This window comes from Rousettus aegyptiacus, unplaced genomic scaffold (genome assembly GCF_014176215.1).
Source record: "Rousettus aegyptiacus isolate mRouAeg1 unplaced genomic scaffold, mRouAeg1.p scaffold_m13_p_3, whole genome shotgun sequence".
Taxonomy (NCBI): Eukaryota; Metazoa; Chordata; class Mammalia; order Chiroptera; family Pteropodidae; genus Rousettus; species Rousettus aegyptiacus.
The window spans coordinates 44,930,423-44,949,110 of NW_023416306.1; the positions used below are offsets into that span (position 1 = coordinate 44,930,423).

The 18,688-nt window shown below is 41.4% G+C and overlaps 1 protein-coding gene across 3 annotated transcripts in view; it reads left to right on the plus strand.

Annotated features, from left to right (window-relative positions):
- Positions 1-404: 404 nt before the first annotated feature.
- Positions 405-18,688, plus strand: part of APBA1 (amyloid beta precursor protein binding family A member 1) — a 185,812-nt gene continuing 167,528 nt past the window's right edge. Inside the window, exon 1 of one of the 3 annotated variants that reach the window (XM_016135531.2) lies at positions 405-622. The gene's annotated coding sequence lies outside the window, so the exon portion shown is untranslated. The remainder of the gene's footprint in view (positions 623-18,688) is intronic. The other 2 variants (XM_016135532.2, XM_016135533.2) reach the window with 2 other exon arrangements.

An 18,688-nucleotide genomic window follows, 5' to 3' on the forward strand; every position in this document is an offset into this window, starting at 1 on the left:
CCCTTAGGCTTCCGCCGAAGAGGCTAGAGGACCCCATCAGTCCCCTCGGGCACGCGACCACCTTTAGCGCTCCGTGCGCCCGACCGGGAGCCGAAGGCGGGGGGCGGGGCAGGAGCTCAGACGAGACCGGAGCGCGAGCGGCAGCGAGAAGCGCCAGAACCCCGCACGCCCACCCGCGCGGGGCGGAGGCGCAGTGGCGGACGCTGGGTGCAGGACCGCGCCCCGCTGCCTCGGGCTCGCGCCGCGCGCGCACGCGGGTGGGCGTGGGAGGCAGGGGCGCTACTAGCGCGCGGCGTGTGCGCGCGCGCTCTCTCCCCGCGCGCCCTCCCGCGCAGGCGGGCAGGCTCGGCCCCGGCGCGCGTCACGAGGGGCGGGAGGGTGGGGAGAAGGGGGTGGGGCCGCAGGACCGGAGGGGCCCGAGCGGCGGCTGCGGAGCCCTAGCGGGAGCTGGGCTAACACGGCTGCGGTCCTGGCGGCGGCAGAGGCAGCGGCGGCGCCGGGAGAAGATGGTGGCGCTGGAGGTAGGAGCGGCTGGAGCGGAGCTTTATTCCCAGGCTTGGCACCAACGCTGTCATTAGCGCCGCCTGCTCCCGCGGGCCCGCGAACCCAGCTGTCAGGCAAGGTACCACCGCCAAGGAGGGGTGGGTGAATGGAGGCGCCTGGCGCTGATGCCGCCCCCGACGGAGCCCAGGTCCTCGCCGAAGGGCACCCTGGGGTGCGAGAGGGGCTGCGTGGAACAATAGTGCGGATGAGCGGGGACAGCCGGCGACATCCAGGGGGAAGTTCCTTTAGCCAGCGAGCCAACGGGGCGGTGGAAGGGGGCGTTGAAGGTAGGGACGCCTGGTGTCCGATGCTCGTTGGGATGCGGGGGTCTTGGGGCAGCAGGCAGACCAGATGACAGACATGGTAGGAGTGTGTGTGTGTGTGTGTGTGTGTGTGTGTGTGTAAAAAGATACAGTCAAGGGATTGGGGGTGGCTGACCGAAGGTGTTAGGGGATGACATTTCCAGGAATCCCCGCTAGGATCCCTCATCTCTCCGCTGACTCTCTGGGAAAAAGAGTGTGGTGATGGCAACGACGAAGTGGGCAGGAGGCACTTGGTCTGTGAGTGAGGAGGGAGGCGGTGGGGGTAGGGGCGGATTTGTAAAATCCCGTGTGTGAGTGTGTGTACTCGTGCGATTGCATCCACGTTCTTCCAGCTGTGCTCCAAACCCGGAGATCTGCTGGTGCCCTGACTTGCCGTCACCGCTGACTGTGGGACAGTTGTTTGTTAATTTGACCCTGCCACTCTGAGTACAGTCTCTGTTCTGCTCCTGCGTGTGGATGGTGCGGTGTAGAGAGTCTCACTTCCCCTTTCTCTGGCTTCTTGACATGGGGATGTGGAAGTGTATGTGTGGCTTTGGGCGCTTGGCTGAGAAATAGGATAATGGTTGCCCCTCTGGGCTTGCTGGCATCTCTGGTTTTGAAGGGAGCTTCCATCCTGTGACACTTCTCTCCTCAGCCCCTGTTCTGTAAGGGTCTTAGACATCCTGACTCTGCAATTTCTATTGTTTATCTCCTGTCTGAAATGAAGGAGAAGGGTCTTTAATGGCCACATTCCTTTCTCAGTCCCCACAACTTTGAATGTCAAGTAGACCTTCCCCTTCCACATTTAAACACTGGAAACCTAATGGCTTAAGAATGGGTGATCTTTATGTTGGTTCTTGTAGAATCAACTCTGGAGGTGTGAATTTGGTGGTGTGTGTGTGTGGCAGGGTTGGGGGCGAGTATTAAAAAAGAAGGAAAAAAATCATACTGAGTGATGTTTGGTACCCCCCCTTGGTCATCATCACGCAGACAGGGCGTTTTCCTTAGGAAAAGGGATACTTTATTTCTATTGCTAGTGACATCCGCTCTCCCAGCTTTCACAATGGCTAGGTGGTACCATGTATCATTCGGAAACTGAAATCTCCCAAGACCCAAGGTAATAGGGTCCAGGATCATTTGTCTGCTTTCCTAACCAATGTAGCTTGCTAGTACGGAATTTGGAAAATGTCAGGCTGGCAACGTCACCCAGTGGGAACCAGGACACAGAATTGCATGTAGAATCTATAGCCGTTTAATTGTCTCTGCGTAGTAAAGATAGGCTTGTGTGGGGTTGGATAGAGAGATAGGAAGGGAGATAGCATATTCATGTGTGTGTCCACTGCAGTTTGACGCCCCAGTTCCCGTATTCTCCTGTGGTAGTTGTGGGAATGAGTGCACCTTTAACTCAGTATCTTGATACTTCTTTATTAAAATGTTGTGTGACTAGATTAACCTGCTTAGAACATATTTGAACCATAACACCTTGAATTTTACTGTATTGCTGGCAGAATCCAAACTGGCTGCCCCTGTCCTCTTTGAAAAGCCTGTAACAGCCATGGCTACTCAAGTAAATACACAACAAAGTGGCATTAGAGGTTTCTTTCTCTTTTTTTAAAAAAAAAAAATTTTATTTTGTTTTAGCAAAGGTTGCATATTGTTATATTGATAAAACCAAGGCTATCCACATGGTTTTTTTTTTCTTCCCATTTATCTTTTTCTTAATGATGATGTGCAGACCAGGTGCTCTTGAAGCTGTGAACATTAAACTTCCCTATGTCCTTCAAGTCAAGCCTTCTGAAATTTTAATGTGAGGTTGTTGGAGCTCATCCAAGATTTAAGGATAGATTTATAAAAATGAATTTTGAATCTTAGTTCTTTCCTCTCTTGTTCATTCTGCCAATTTCTTTCTGAGAAAAGTACTTAAGGAATTTAAGAGGTTTTGTTTTGTTTTAGAAGTTATCTTTATATTTGCTAGTGAAACCCAGAGATGTAAATGTCTAACAAGAAAGTTTAACAATATTAGGAATTACCAAGGTAAATAAACTGTTTAGAAAAAGAGGAATTATTCAGCAGCACAATTGATGACTCAGGAATTAATGATTTCCTTTTTAACTCAAATGTGATCATTTTTAAGTGCAATGCCTGACTGCTAGATTGGATTAGTAAGGTTACTTTGGCTGCTTGAATCCTGTGATTTAGTCTGGTAAACAGTTGTACCTTTTGCTGTAGCCTGCAGCCAGTCACATTTGTTTTGTATAGATGCATTTGCTTCACTTGCAGTAGGAGTAATGCTTTTCTTTTTCATTATTGTGTGTCTTAAAGAAGTTTGTTTTTCAGAAGCTTGAAAATAAAAGACGTTTGAAAATCGATCTGTGGGGCCAAAAGGAATAAACTATGGCACCATGTGGAGAGATGGGACTTGTAGTCTACAAGGAAAGAGTAATTGTTGCTAAAACATATAATTTCAAGCCTAAAATCCACAGTTAACCCTTTGGGTTACCGTCATTAACCTACGAATATATGTTACTTGCCTACTACATCTCAGGCATTATATACCTTTGACTAGAATTTGGGAAATGTTGAGAGAGCTTGAGATTTGAAGAATAGGAGACTTAAATCCTGCCCTAAGGAAGTTCAAGGCCTAGAAGGAGAGACAAAGCATGTGGCTAACGAACTATAAAAATGGTGGAAAATGGTTACGTGCTGAAAAGCCACATTCCTGCAGTGCTGTGGGAGTTTGCAGGTTACAACACTGACTTCAAATGAAAGAATTAGGGAAGATTACATGGAAGAGGTAGCAGTTGAGCTGACTTTATGTAGGTGGCATTTGGACTGGCAGGGAAGGAAGGGCACATTTAGGGGAGGAACGTGTAGCAGAGGCTTAGTGGTGGGAAGGTGTGTGCCTGCACAGGGAGCAAAGAATGGTATGCTTTGGCTGGAGTGCAGAGGATGCCAAGAGATGTAATGAGACAGGTAATGAGATGAGAAAGAGAAGTTGTTTCCAGGTTGTAGAGCAACTTGCATGAGGATTTTATTTAGTAAGTACCAAGAAGCCATGGAAGATTTCTGAAGAGGAAGGTCAACAGGGTCAGATCCCTGCTTTAAAGCGATGGTCTCGTAGCATTGTGTTGATTGTTATGGAATGAGAAAAGACTGGCAGTAGAGAGACAAGGTCGACTCTAGTCAAATGAGGGGGTCAGAGAAAATGAGGCAGTGGGAGTGAAGAGGAAGAGACAGACACAAGAGACAGGGTACAGGAGTAGTCTAAACCTGAGCAGAGAAGTTGAAGGTCATTGTCAGGCTCAGTTGAGAGAATGATTGGGTCATTGGCACAGGAGTAGTCTAAACCTGAGCAGAGAAGTTGAAGGTCATTGTCAGGCTCAGCTGAGGGAATGATTGGGTCATTGTCAAAAGGTTCAGAGGAGTATGAAGAAGAAGAGGAAAAAGAAGTGGAGAAAAATGAAGTTTTATTTGGGGCATGACCAGTTTGTCCAAATGAAGTGATTACAATGCAGGTGTTGGTCTTTGGAGAGAGGTTAGAACTATGAAGAGAGATTAGTAAAATATCTATTTAGGAGCAATATTGATATCTCAGCAATGGATAATAAATAAAATGGAGTGGGAAGAAGCAAAGGTAGGGATAGGATCCCTGGGGGATCTCTATATGTTAGACAGAAAAAAGAAGAGAACAATATTAAACAAAGGGCAGTTGGAGAAAAATGATGGAAATAGCATGGTGTCATGGAAGCTAGGAAAGTTGAGGAAAGCTCCTATCATCCATACATCATTCATACAGCGCACCCCATGGATTTGGGGGTACAGTGAAGGAAAAGCCATTGGATTTGATGCCTGGCTATCCTTGATTATGTTTGTTTAAGAGGTAGCCAAGCCGCAAGGGCTTGAAGACTGTACATGTACATATATTTTGCGTGTACATGGAAAACAGCAAAGACAGGCTTCCTTTTTAGGAAGTCAGGTAGTGACAGAGAAGGAGAGAATTTGATGTATCAGAACAGTGGCGTAGTAGAAAGAAAGTAGTGCTGTTAGTATAAGAGGACTTGAGCCTACTTTGTAAGTGGAGAAGAATCAATTGAAGGGAAGAGAGATCAAAAAAGTAAGGGAAAGCTAAACTGAGGAAATGGAAGCTTCAAGAAGATGGAAATATACTGGATAATACCAAAGGAAAGACTCTTGAGAAAGAAACAGTGGGAATTTTGAGGTAGAACAAAAAGATTTTGGCCATCATCTTCTAAGTATAAAGTCAAAAGAGGAGTAGGCAGCTTGAGACCATGAAAAGAATAACAAAGACTTGGAGTGTGCTCTGTGGAAATACACTGGTGAATAAAAGATTATCACTCAACTCTGAGGGCTTCCTGCATTTGGAGAGCATGAATTTGTAGTGGAACCAATTAGCCCTGTGTAATTAGAATTTGGCTACTACTTATGTAATTTTTGTAATAGTGAACATTAAATGTTAAATACAGTGTTTCTTCTTTCTCTTAAACTCAATGAAAACAGAGAAATATTTACCTTCAAAATTAGCCACATAAAAGAATACCCCCGTGGAGTATTTCCTATGACTATTCTCTCTGAGGGATTGCTGACTTAAATAAATAAAGCTTATGGTAAAATAATGGAAAAAAGCATAAATGTGTTCAAAAAGGTGAGCTTTCACTATAACGGCAGGATATGGCTTTACAGTGAAGTGTAAAGTTGATTTTCAGAAGAAAAATCAAACATAGCACCTCACTCAACACCATCCCCATCATAAGCACTCAATAAATATTTGCCATACGAATACATAAGTTTATTTTTTTAATAAGCTAACTATAGTATCTCAATTCTAAAATTTCAGGCTTTCTTATTTACACCATGGACGTTGACTGAATTGCATTCTACGGCCTGTACAAATGTATGATAGAATTAAAACAATTTTATTTATTCATATCTCCTACATATGTTGTAGCTTTACCAAAAAAAAATTTTTCACAAAATAATTTTGTACATTTTAGACCCTTGAGTTAGGGTCTGTGTCATGACTCCAGACAAGATTATGAAACTTCAACTGTGGTTTTTGAGGTTATAATGATTAAATCACTTATTCATTCATTCAACAAATATTCATTGAGCACCTTCCTTGGGCCAGATACTATTTTAGGTGCAAGATATGGGGGTGGGGGAGGGGGGTGGAATGAGCTAAGTCCTTACTATCACCAACCTTTCAGTGGGAGGAGATTTAAAAATAAATAAATAAGCAAATATGTAACATGTCAGATGGTGGTAAAAGTCCTATGAAGAATGAAATGAGGAAGGAAACAATGTGGCAATGTAGGGGGGTGATACTACTTAACATAGGGTGGTTAGGGAAGGCCTTGAGCAGAGAGAGCTCAAAAATATAGAGGAGTGAACCATGCTGATCTTTGGGGTGAAGGGCTTCTAGACAGAATATCCAGAGTGAAGGGCCTAAGGTGGAAACGTGCTCAGCATGATCAAGGAACAGCAGAGAAGCCTCATTTTTTCCCCTTGCTTCACTTGGCCATGTCCTACCACACCTGATAGGTGGAATGGTCACTTAGGGACCCTGCAATGTAATGTTTTGCCTTTTGGATTGAATCAGTGGCCCATAAGGCTATATCGTATCATCTCATACCATGTTTGGACTGCACTGTGTGTGAGTCGGTGCGGAGTTTCTAAAAAGATGGATATCTTCAATCAGACATTTAGATTAGAAAACTTAAGAGTGGCTCTGTCTGGGTAGTGGTAAAATACCAGTCAGCTGGAAATAGTTCTCTCTTGGAAGAGCCACATCATGCTCTGCATTCTGTATTTCTTTAATTATGGAGTTTCTCTTTAGGTCCTTGAGGGTAGAACTATGTTTTGTTCATCTGGGTCTACCCTACAACTCATAGAAAAATTTTGCATTAGTAAGGGATCATTCAATATGTATTGGAAGGAATGGATGAGACATTTACAAAGATCTAGGTAATCTAGGTGTAAAGAATGAGAGTAAAACTCTTTTACCTTGATTTCTGCAGACAATTGTTTTTCAAAGAGGACACAAAATAGCTACATGATGCTGAAGTAGTTTATACATGCAGGACCTGAGACAAGGACTCGGGTGCAAGTAGTTTATTTGGAGGTGAACCCAAGACGCATAAGTGAGAGAGAGTAGATTAAATGAGATGGGGAAGGAAAGCAAGCCAATAAGAGGTAGGCTAATGAGCAGATCACCATCGTGGGCAATGGAGACTCAGTTCTGCTGATATTATGTAAAATGAACTTTATGATTTCCACCAAGCAGTGGGTAAACTGGGTTGTTTGTCCACCATTTAATATTGGGGCCATAAAATTCCCGGTACTTCAGGGAATTAACCTGAGCAAGCTCCGGAGGCATCAGAGAAAGTCCTTGGGCAGATAAGCAGAGAGGCAGAGGAGGCTGGAGGTTGGAAGCTGTCAGTGTGCTGGGGAGCTGTCTGTCAGAGCTATCGGTGAACTCAGAAGTGGGCTGAGGGGACAGGAGGTAGGGCAAAAACAGCATCTGTTCCACATGGCACAGAGGAATCTGAAAGAATTTTTTTTAACAGATAAGAATTGGTTTGATAAAAATTATTGATTCTTTTATTATCTATAAATTCTTTTTTTCAACTACTGTTGACATTTAATATTATTTTATATTAGTTTCTGGTGTACAGCATAATGATTAGATATTTATATAATTTACAAAGTGATCCCCTCTGTTAGTCTGGTATCTACCTGGCACTATACATAATTCTTATGGTATTATTGACTATGTTCCCTGTGGTTGGGGAACTGTGTGAAAAAGGTGAAGGGATTAAGAAATACAAGTCGGTAGTTACAAAATAGTCACAGGGATGTAAAGTAATTGGTATTTTAATTTAGAGATTTTGATGTCTTGCATTAACTACCTACAGTTCAGTTCACTCTCAGGCCAACTTTCCATAATCCTCAGGTATCCGGGGTGCAGATTGCTGTATATGCCCACATATAAGGTGTCCTCGATTATAAATTGGTCCCCAATTTTCCACTGAGATAGTTTTAAACAAGGTCAATTAGAACATGTACATTTTTGGGATATAAGGAGTGAAATGCCAACTTATATTTAATTTACTAATTTACCTGTATGTAGTACAATTAACATTATATAAAATTAATTTATAAATACAATGTCCTTCTTTCACATTTTACGAAATCATTTATTGAAATGTTTTCATATCACTTTGACCTAAGAGTCTTTTTCTTCATTAGGCTACTCTTGGCATATTTATTTTTATCTAGCTTGTTCAAAATGTCATCCTTCTTGAATATCTGTGTGATGCTGCCACCACAAACTTTATTCCAAGCCCTGTGTGTATAAGGATATACAATACAGGCAACTGTGAAGGAATATTCACTTAAATTAGTGATGAAACCTTGGCCTTCTTTATTCTCTCATCTAGCCTATTTCAATCATGTGACCTCCATCAGCATCCTTGTCTCGCATTGACTGAGGTTGTTTCCGTCTATCCTCTCCAAATAGTTCTCAAGTAACCTTGAAAACATACACTCCTTGTTCATGAAAACTTCAATCTTACCAAATAATATGTTTTCGACATGGTTTCTCCCTTTAAAACTTGTTGCCATCACGCCCAGCATTAATGAATTGCCCGATTTCAGTTCTTGCTGTCTTGGAGTTAATAGGCTTTTTGGCATTCAGAAAAAAAGTAGTTGAGAGAATGCCTCATAATATAGGAGATTTGTGTGGATTCAAACATAAGTTGACTTTCTGTTTTCTGAAATATAATTTTTGGGAGAATAGAAATCTCTTCAAATTTTTACATATGTAACCCCCCCACCCTTGCCCGTTAAGTTTCCTCTCTGGCTTCCTCCTTTTCCACTCCATGGCGGATTAATTAGTGTGAAAAATACAGCAGTGATTTATTTCATAAAGAAGATGATTAGCCATGATTTTGAACAATATAATCATTTATGTTTCTGATTTTGTATATTGAGATCTATTCTGTATTAATTAATAGGTACACTTTATTTTGAAGAAGTAGTATACGTGACAAGGCATGCATAAATCCTTTTCTTCCTTGTAAATTGTAGCATATTTTAAATGCAGAGGAAGAGCTTGTCATTTAAAGAAATTTCATTTAACAGATAATTACCCCTTAACATGGCTGGATTTTTATACTTGACTTTCTTAAAGTAGATCACTCTGTTTTGGAGGCTTTTAAATATTTTTGACTATGATCCCTGATGAGAATACAATTTGTATCATAGCCTAGCAATATAGATAAGTATGTAAACAAACACACATGCACATACACACAAACATATCACTGAAACAAAAGTTTCACTCAACAGTACTTGTCCTTTATTATATGTAACACACTGATATTTTCTATTCTATGTAGTTGCCAACACACCAAACTGATTTCAGCACTAATGGGTCCTGACGATGCAGTTTAAAAAACACTGTTCTATTGTATTACAGCCAGCAGAAGAGTGCTTATTTCCTTAGAGTGTGAAATAATTTCATGTCAGAAATTTTTTTCCATTTGTTTCAGATTTTTAGCATATTTGGATATTTGTTGGTGTGGGTGTATGATGTCACAATATTCTTAAAGGAAAAGTTTATTTTTAGTACATATTTTCTTTCTAAAAAAAGAAATTATTAGTGTGGAAAATGGAAATTAGAGTAAGATGAATTGTTTGTTTCTTGAATCTAGTGGCTTTTCCTGGACTGTGTGAACCGTGACCAGTTACGGGGCCCCAACCTCCTCACTGGGCTGATTACTCACTGGTCTGGCTAATCTCGCCTCACAATTCTTTCCTGTCCTTCTCCCTTCCTGCCTCTTTCCCAAGATACCACTCCCAAAACCCTGGGAGTTCCACATGTTCAGTTCAATGACTTAATTCTTAACTTCAACCTAATATATTTCTTTCCAAATCCGAAAATAGTTTTTACACCCAATTCTCTTCCAAGTAACTTGAAAATACAAGTATCATTTTTCCTGAGGTAATATTTAGGGAGATTTTGTCCTAAATGAGCTAGAATTTGTTTCACAGATGGAATGTTTCCATGGCATTAATTAGTCTGAAAGTCTAATGTTCTTATGTTCAGGTATAAGTGCATCCTTTATGGCTTGCTAGTTGTGTAAGTTAAGTACATACCAATTCCTGCTTAAAAACTTCAGCAGATTCCTTATCCAGTGAATGAAAACAAGTTAGTATTGTGCTTCGTACTATGTACAGTTAACTCATTTGCTTATCATAATGATCTCATTTACTCTTCATAATCATATCAGCAAAAGACTGACATTGCAGACTGGACTTTGAGGCTCTCAGAGGTTCTCTCAGTGACTGAAGGTTGGGGCAAGGGAGACTCACCTCAGGTCCAGGGTTAGGAACAGGCCCCAGCAACTCCTGGCCCCCCTGTCTCTGTTGTCGTGGGGCCCAGCAGCAGCCCCCTCCTCACACCGGCCCAGCCGGACTTGCTTGTTTATGTTGCCCGTGCCCCACATGGGCCAGACACCTCTGTGTCTCTGTGTGTTGCTGTTCCACCGACATCTCTCCAGTCTCAGCACCATGGAGTGAAGCCTCAGGACAGTTGTAATATGGTGTTGCCATTGATTAGCTGCCAGCATCATACAAGTCTCTAGATTGGGCTGAGCCTCAGTTTCCCCAGCTATAAAAAGGGGACTGACGAAACCTGCCCTTTCTACCTCTTCCCATACGGGGCTGCTAGGAGGATCAATTGAGATATAAAGGGCTATAGAAAAGTAAAATATGTTACTTTCTTCATAATGACCTCGGGCAGAAGTGATGTCTCTTCTCTAAAGGGGATTGACAAACTTTTTCTGTATAGGGCCAGATATTAAGTAGGTTCAGCAGGCCATACCCTCTGTATCATAACTTCTCAGCTCTGCTGTTGAACTGCAAAACAGCCATAGACATTATGTAAACCAGTGAGCGTGGCTGTATTCCAATAAAACTTGTAGACACTTGAATTTCGTATTTCAGATGTGTTGAGAGGAATGTCACAAATTTGATTCCTCTCCTGGTTTTTTCCCCCAACCATCTATCAATGTAAAAACCACTCCCAACTCCCAGACAGTACAAAACCAGGTGGCAGGCTGGATTTTTCCCATGGAACTTCACTTGCTGACTCCTGGTATAAATACTTATCAGCACTTTGTACCACTTGTTAGCAAGCAACCACAGTTTTATTCACTTTGGACTAAGTGGTACATGCCCACTTTCTTCCATCTCTTTCTCATCCTTCCAAATTATACAGCCCCCACCCACATTTTTTTCATCTCCTTTAGCACTGAGAAGGATAATAGCATATAGCTAGTATCCACATGCACACACATGTATAATGAATGCTGAATAGAAATTCATGTGTGTATTTAATTATTTCAAAATAATTTCTTCTTTTGGAAATAAAATATTTGAATAAATGGGGATTAGAAAATCTATTGCTTTTCTATGTATCTTATTTTTGCATATTTAATAGAAATTTTACCTATTCTCTAGTAAACCTTATAGGAATGACTGAGTTAACATTTTATAATTGAATTTAAGGCCTATATGATTCATGCCTTAAAGTCTGCCCCCTACCCCCTACCCCCACCCCACCCATTAACCATAAAAGGAAAAGAATTTCAGGGAAGAAAGAAGGGGGGAAAAAACAGACAAAACAAAATCAACTTTTCAGCATAAAAAGGGTTATTAGAGAATTACCGAAGTGACCAAACATTTAGTTTTGGTCCCTGGGGCTTTCTGTCACTGTAGGAGGTTTGCAGGCTGAAGTGCTTTTCTGTCTCAGCTGCCAGCAACCCTGCTCTTTGCTGTGTTTTCCTCAAAATACCAGAACTCTGCGTTGGGCTATAAATAAAGAGGACCTAGTAGAATGTACTTTATTTCTGCATCATGTCTTCATCTTTGATATATATATTTCCCCAACATGTATCAAGGAATGGTGGATATCTCTGAAGAGCAAAGCCTTGAACACAGCTCTCATTTTATTTCTTAATAAGTATATAGGCCTGAGAATGGAATTATTAGGAAATATATAAATTTAAAATGTTCTCAAAATGAGGTGGACAGAAACTGGATGATGGAATTATGGCGGTGTGTGCATGTGTGTTATTTTTCCAAATGTTCTATGATGAATATGTTTCTCCGTGTTCTGTCATGAGGACATTATGTGTACATGCATGTGAGTATATTTAAGGGATGAGAGAAAAGTAATATGCTAGAAAATTGGAACCAAAATCATCACTATATACTCCTTATTAAACATTTTTAAGGAAGGGAACAATTAAGTCAGCTTTAGAATAAGCACTTGACTTTTTTAGTCTGCCAAAATATATAAATTTGCTATAACATGGAAAAAAGATTCACAGCTGGTGTAAAATAAATTATAAAGTGTGCTTTTGAATTGGCATAAATCGTTACCACTCTGGTAGATGCTATCTAGCCTTGAAGATGGAATGTTAAAGCCGGTGTTAAAGGTACATATTACATTTAAGTCCTGTGAGATATTTGGAGCCTACTTGAGGAAGAATGGAGGCTGAGAGGCTCAGGATCTTATTCCTTATTATGTCTGAGCTACTCCAGGTGAGACACAACATACTTTACTGGCAATGTAAAGATTGTTTTTAAAATTACCCTTAGTGGATGGAGACAGAGAAAGCATGTAGTGGGGAGGGCAGGCTAACTCAAGAACTCCAAGGTGGTGGGGAGGTAATTAACCATCTGTCTGCAGCTTCTCGTGTGGAGTGAGGCACTTCCAGATGAAGCAGAGAGACTGTGCTTATGAAAACAGATGATTAAGGTTTTGTTCATTATGTCACCTGCACAGGGAATCTTACCGTATCTTCTTTCTGCTATAATTTTCTCCTTTCTTACCACTCCCTCCTCTTTCTTTCTTCCACTTGGGGACTTACAGTGGGTTTGTTTCCATCGCATGGCTTATGTGGATCGCTCTCTTCCATCTGGAGATTTTCAGATGGTCATTGTTGATTGTCCATTCACATGCAGGTCCGTGATGCTGAAGCTGGGTGGAGGTCTGTATTAGTCAGCTTGGTCTGTAGAGATCTTAGGTTGGGCTTTGTCAGAGCAGATGCTGAGAAGGGGTTGGTATGGGGGTGGGTTCTCTGCTTTATTAAGGAGATGCTGGGGGAAGGGGGTGTTGGGAAGGGGGTAGTGGGAAGATTATATGGTATGAGTGTCCTGAGGGGGAGCTCTAGACTGTAAGTCGTCTTTAAGGTTGTTCCTACCTGACTCAGTGGGGTCAGTCTTTCATACTCCATACCTGTCAGTTGTTGGGTAAGAGCCTGGGGATGAAAAGAGAAAAAGAGACTGTGGTGGTTAGAGGGGACATAAATTATCAGGTATTTCTGGCTCTTCACATGAAACAGCGAAGTTAGTGCACCTCTCCCAGTGAGAGCCTAAAGTTAAAGTGCTGGCTCTTGGCCGGGTGAGGATCTGGGCGGGACCAGAACATCATCCACCAGCTGACCGGTGGCTTCTCTGGGGGGCAGTCAGGCAAAGAGCCATTCATTTACTTCACTGGGAATTCCCAAATGCCAGTCTTTCCTAAGAAGGAGCTGCTGGCTTCTGGTGATATGTGTGTGTTCCATGGAGCAGAGGGCTGGGATCTAGTTGTTTGGTTACAGTGAATCATGTCCACCTCCATCTGTTGTTAGGCCTGCATCCCTGGGGTTCTACAGTCCAGTCAGTTCCAAAGAAATGTGTCAGAATCTCTTGTTTGTAGATATTTTCTTTGTGGGTTTATACCTTACCTATGACTTTATATGCATTAAATGGGGTCATGAGAGAAAACGGATAAAAATATATGTGGTCATTTGCTACCTTTAACCACCCAAAACAAAAGCCAAAGTGGAATCTTGGAATGAATTCTCTCTCTCTCCCCCATGCCTTCTCCCCGCCCCCACACCTCCAACATGCCTGCACATAAACATTTGTATTCCTGTAACCTCATGGACATAAGCTAATAGTTGAGAATTAGCCAATCTAAGTATCATCTAGCAAAGTGCTATAGCCAAAAGAAGTAGTTATAATCTGTTGTAACCATTATTTGGATAACATGAGCTAGTAGCTATTGTGGGTATCTTTGGTCTAAGCAAGGGGACTTCTTTCTTTCCCAACATTTTTGAATAGAAACACCAGACACAGGTGAGTAAACTGCTGATGTAAGTGTGAACCATGGTTCTCATGTTATCATATCAGAGTTAATGTTGACAATTGATTAGTAATCAGAAACCTAAGTAATAACTTTGGCAAGCTCCAAAAACACTGTCTTGTTGTTCGGGAATCACAAAGAAACTCTCCTTTATGTGTAACAGGTTTATTAACGGGCTAGGCTCAAGAGGGTGCAAATAGCACCCATCCCTGGTTCTTCTCACATGGCTCCCCACCCACTTACCAGTCTCATCTTGTCTTCCCCATTGGAATAAAAAATTCTTGGTCGGGTCCCTTAGATTTCCCAGTTACTCTTAAATGGTGAAAAGTTCAATCCAGTCTATCAATCACATAATACTGTCTAGAGTAGTAATAAAAATTCCACACTCTCACCTAATTTTTGATTTTTAAAAATTACAATATAATGAACATGGTGATTAGCAGAAATCTCAAGTGTACGGTTGTCGAATTTCCACATATGTGAAAACTCATATAACTTGTATCAAGATATAGAACAATTCTGCCCTTCCCCATCCTCCCTCATCCCCCTTCCCAGTCACTATCAACCACTACTCTGGTCTCTATCACCGTATAGCAGTTTTGCCTGTTTTTAACTTTATATAGGTGGAATCATATAGATATTTAACCTTCCGTTGCATACTTCTTTGTTCAATACTATTTTAGATTCATCCATGTTGTTGTATTTATCAGTAGTTCATTCCTTTTTATTACTGTTTAGTATCCCATTGTGTGACTACACTGAGTTTATTTAACCATTCTTCCATTGAAGGATATTTGGGTCGTTTCACTGTGAACACTTACGTGCATTTAATTTGGTGCCCAAATGCACTCATTTCTGTAGGAGTGGAATGGCGGAGTCATGGAACAGGTGTATGTTTAGGTTTAGAGATATTGCCAAAGAGGTCTTCAAAGTGGTTGTACCAATATGCACTTCCTACAGCAGGTTCTGAGAACCGTGGAGGTTCCACATCCTTGTCAACACCTGGTGTCTTACCATTCATGCAGCTCAGTCCGTTCTCATAAGTGTGTAGTGGTGTTAAACACATCTAATTTTAAACTTTATGACCTCCAGCTAAAGCAGGCTGCTTCTGCGGAGCCCACATTGTGACGACAGGAAACACACACCCCTGTTCTATTGGCATAGAAGTGCATTTTACTGTGAACACAACCCTCTCTCTCTTTGTCTTGCTAGCTCTGACTAGCTTTTAGATTTTTCAAAGCAAGGGAGCATTTGAGATCTTGCTCCTTGGCATGTGTTGTCAGTTTGGCTCAAATAAACTTATACAAATTAAAAAAAAAAAAAAATTTCTTGAAACAAGAGTCAGACAGAAATACCTGGGTCCCATAAACTCCAGAGGGCCTATGTCTAGCTCATGGAGTTTTTCTTGAAGCCTTCTTTACTTAGTATATTAGTCTTCACAGGCTACCATACAAAATACCACAGGATTATCCAACAGAAATGTATTTTTTCATAGTTCTAGAGGCTGGAAGGCCAAAATCAAGGTGTTGGCAGGTTTAATTTCTTCTGAAGCCTCTTATCTTGTCTTGCAGTTGGCCACCTAATTGCTGTGTCCTCACATGGTCTGTTCTCATGGGGGCACATTCTTAATGGCTCTTCCTCTAATAAGGGCACCAGTCGTGTTGGATTAGGGCTCCATCTTTATAACCTCATTTAACCTTAATTACTTCATTAAAGACCCTGTCTCCAAATTCAGTCGCATTAGGGCTTAGGGCTGTGACATATGAATTGGGGCGGGGGGGACACAGTTCAGTCAGTGGCAGTTGGTTCGGTGTCTGTGTAGAGAGAGGACTCTGCCAATTCTCCAGTGACACATGAAGTACTCAGATGGCAGTCCATTTTGTTAAATCAAAGTGCAGTAACGATTTAAACTACCAGTTGGGAAGATGTTTTTATAACAGAAGTAAAATGCACAGTAAAGTGTATAAAGTACATATGTCATCAGAGTATAGCTTGAAGAATTTTACATCTGTATAAACCTATGAAACCATTACCCAAATCAGGATATAGAACATTGCTAGAACCCCAGAGACTCCCTCATATAATTCCCATCTATACTTTTCCTGCCCTCCACAGAGGTAACCACTATTGTGACATACCATTATTTATCAGGTTTGATGATTCTTGAACTTCATGTAAAGAGAATCACATATGTATCTTTTTGTCCAGATTCTCTTACTAGATATAATATTTGTAAGATACATGTTACTGCATGCATTAGTAATTCTTCTCATTGCTGAGTAGTATTCAATTGTATAAAAACATGATGACTTGTTTTCCTATCTTCTGTGAATGGACATTTGAATTATTTTCAGTTTTTGGCTATGTGAACAAAACTGCTGTGAAGATTCTCGCACATGTATTTCTGTCTTTTTCCATATTTCTTGGCTATATATTTAGGAGTGGAATTCCTTGGTCACAGGATAGTATGTGTCTAGTAGGAAACATTTTAATTGTTTTATAATAAGTACGTTCTGTTTGATATAACCTTAACATATACTCTTGACAACTCAAGGACAGGTGTAGTTATATATGTTCTGCTTTAATGCGGAGACGTGTTTTGTTGATTTTTTTCTGATTAATTTTATTGTCTAGGTCACTTAACTGAATGTAATTTTGTTCCTTTATATTTTAAAGGTAAACGAGGCATATGCTTGTAAATTCACTGGATACTGACCAGGTTATTCATGCATATTTGAGGACTATTTTTGTCACACACTGTTAAGGAGCCAACAACCATCTACTAACAGGCGTTTTGTTAGTTTTATCTGAATCAACAAGGTTATATATTTAGAATATTTTCATGAATACAATAGTTTTATGTACAACAAAACAATCCAGTGCATAATTTAATTTTTAACATTTTAGTTTTAAATATTATCACCAAATAGTCTCATTATAACCAAAATATAACAATTAATGTATTAGCTAGAATGCTGTAAAGAAGCTTTAAGGAACACCTTAAAGCATTTATGGCAAACATTTATATATTACTCATTATAAAAAACATAAGACAGGGCTCAAAGCACTTAATATACATTAATTCATTTAATCCTTACAACAACACTACAGAGTATGCTAATACTATTTTCATTTTATAAATGAGGACACTAAGACACAGAGAGACCAAGTGACTTGCCCAAGATTACACAGCCAGTAGGTAGCCAGGGTACAGAATCAGTGTACATGTAATTACTATACCACACTGCTTTTAACTCTGTCTTTGATCTTTTTCTTTATTCACGAGGAGGGAGCTGTGGGGGAGAGGATTCCCGCTTTCTCAGCTCTCTCAGTTTAGATTGAAGCCATAGCAGTTAAAATCTTTATTGTTACTTTAACAGATTTTATTAATGAGATACCTAAAGGATGCCACCTGCTATCACTGTCTTTTAAAAATCATGTTAAAATAATACCTCTCTCACCCCTTTATAACCCCTGAGGTCATACTGGGGAGATCTTTTGAGGGGAAGACCGTACGTTCCTCCATGTCTTCTGAGGCTCTGAAACAGCCACCATTGCATGGCAAGAGAAGGACCCTGAATGAGACAGGCCTTAACCCCTGTAATCTGAGCACTAACTCCTTTCTCAATATCTACCCCTGTTTGTTTTCATTCTGCACACACTTTCTGGGTAGGGACAGTGTGTCAGCCTTGTGTGAGCCCTGGGGGTTGACGGGAGCAGAGCCCTTGTAGCCCCTGTCTTCAGGAGCTTTAGAGCACAGGAGACAGGCACTCACACAAGCCACACACATGTCATTGCTGTCATTACAACTGATTAGTACTATGAAGGCAGCGTGAGGGTGCATGCATGTGACAGGGAGACCCCATCCTGTCGGGGTCACTCAGGAGGAGCTTCTCTGTGTGGGGAGTAACTGAAGTGGAGTAGAAGAAGTAACTCAGGGAAGAAGGGAGAGGGTGCACCAAGGCCCTGGGAAGTGGGGGGCATATGTGGAGGGAACAGTGGGGACCAGCTGGCTGAACAGTGGAGCCAAGGCTGGGTCAGGCAGGAGCTCCAGGCCACTCTTTATTCTGAGGACAATAGGAAGCCATTTCAGTGCTTAAAATATAGGAAAGACATGATCAGATTTGTGATTTTCTAGGACAGTAGATTGGAAAGAGGGCAAAGGGAAAGCACATTTGTAAGCATTTTTGCAGATTGGAAGACGGTTTGCATCCAAGGACATTACAGAGCTCCAAGTAGGAAGATGGTAAGTTGGAATACTACTGGCAGAAAAGTTGGGGAGAAAGATGGTCTAGAAAGCCATTTAGCAGGTAGCAGTCAGTGCTTGGGGGTGGATTGGGTGTGGGAGTTAGGAAATAACAGGTATCATGGCTGACTCTCAGGGTTTGTTTTGTGCTGCCGGAGGGATGGGGTTTCCAGTCACTGAAATAATGGATGGAAAATGGAAGATGACTCAGTGGTTGGGGGCGGGGCGGGGAGTGAAGAAGTGCCCTGGAGTGAAGAACTGCATCTGGAGCTCTTCCGCTGGGGTCCTAAAGCCACAGAGCTCAACGATAACCGGGTGGTCCCCGCTCTTAAGCTGAAAACCTCGTTACGGCTTTTCAAATAATTTTTATACACTGCGAAA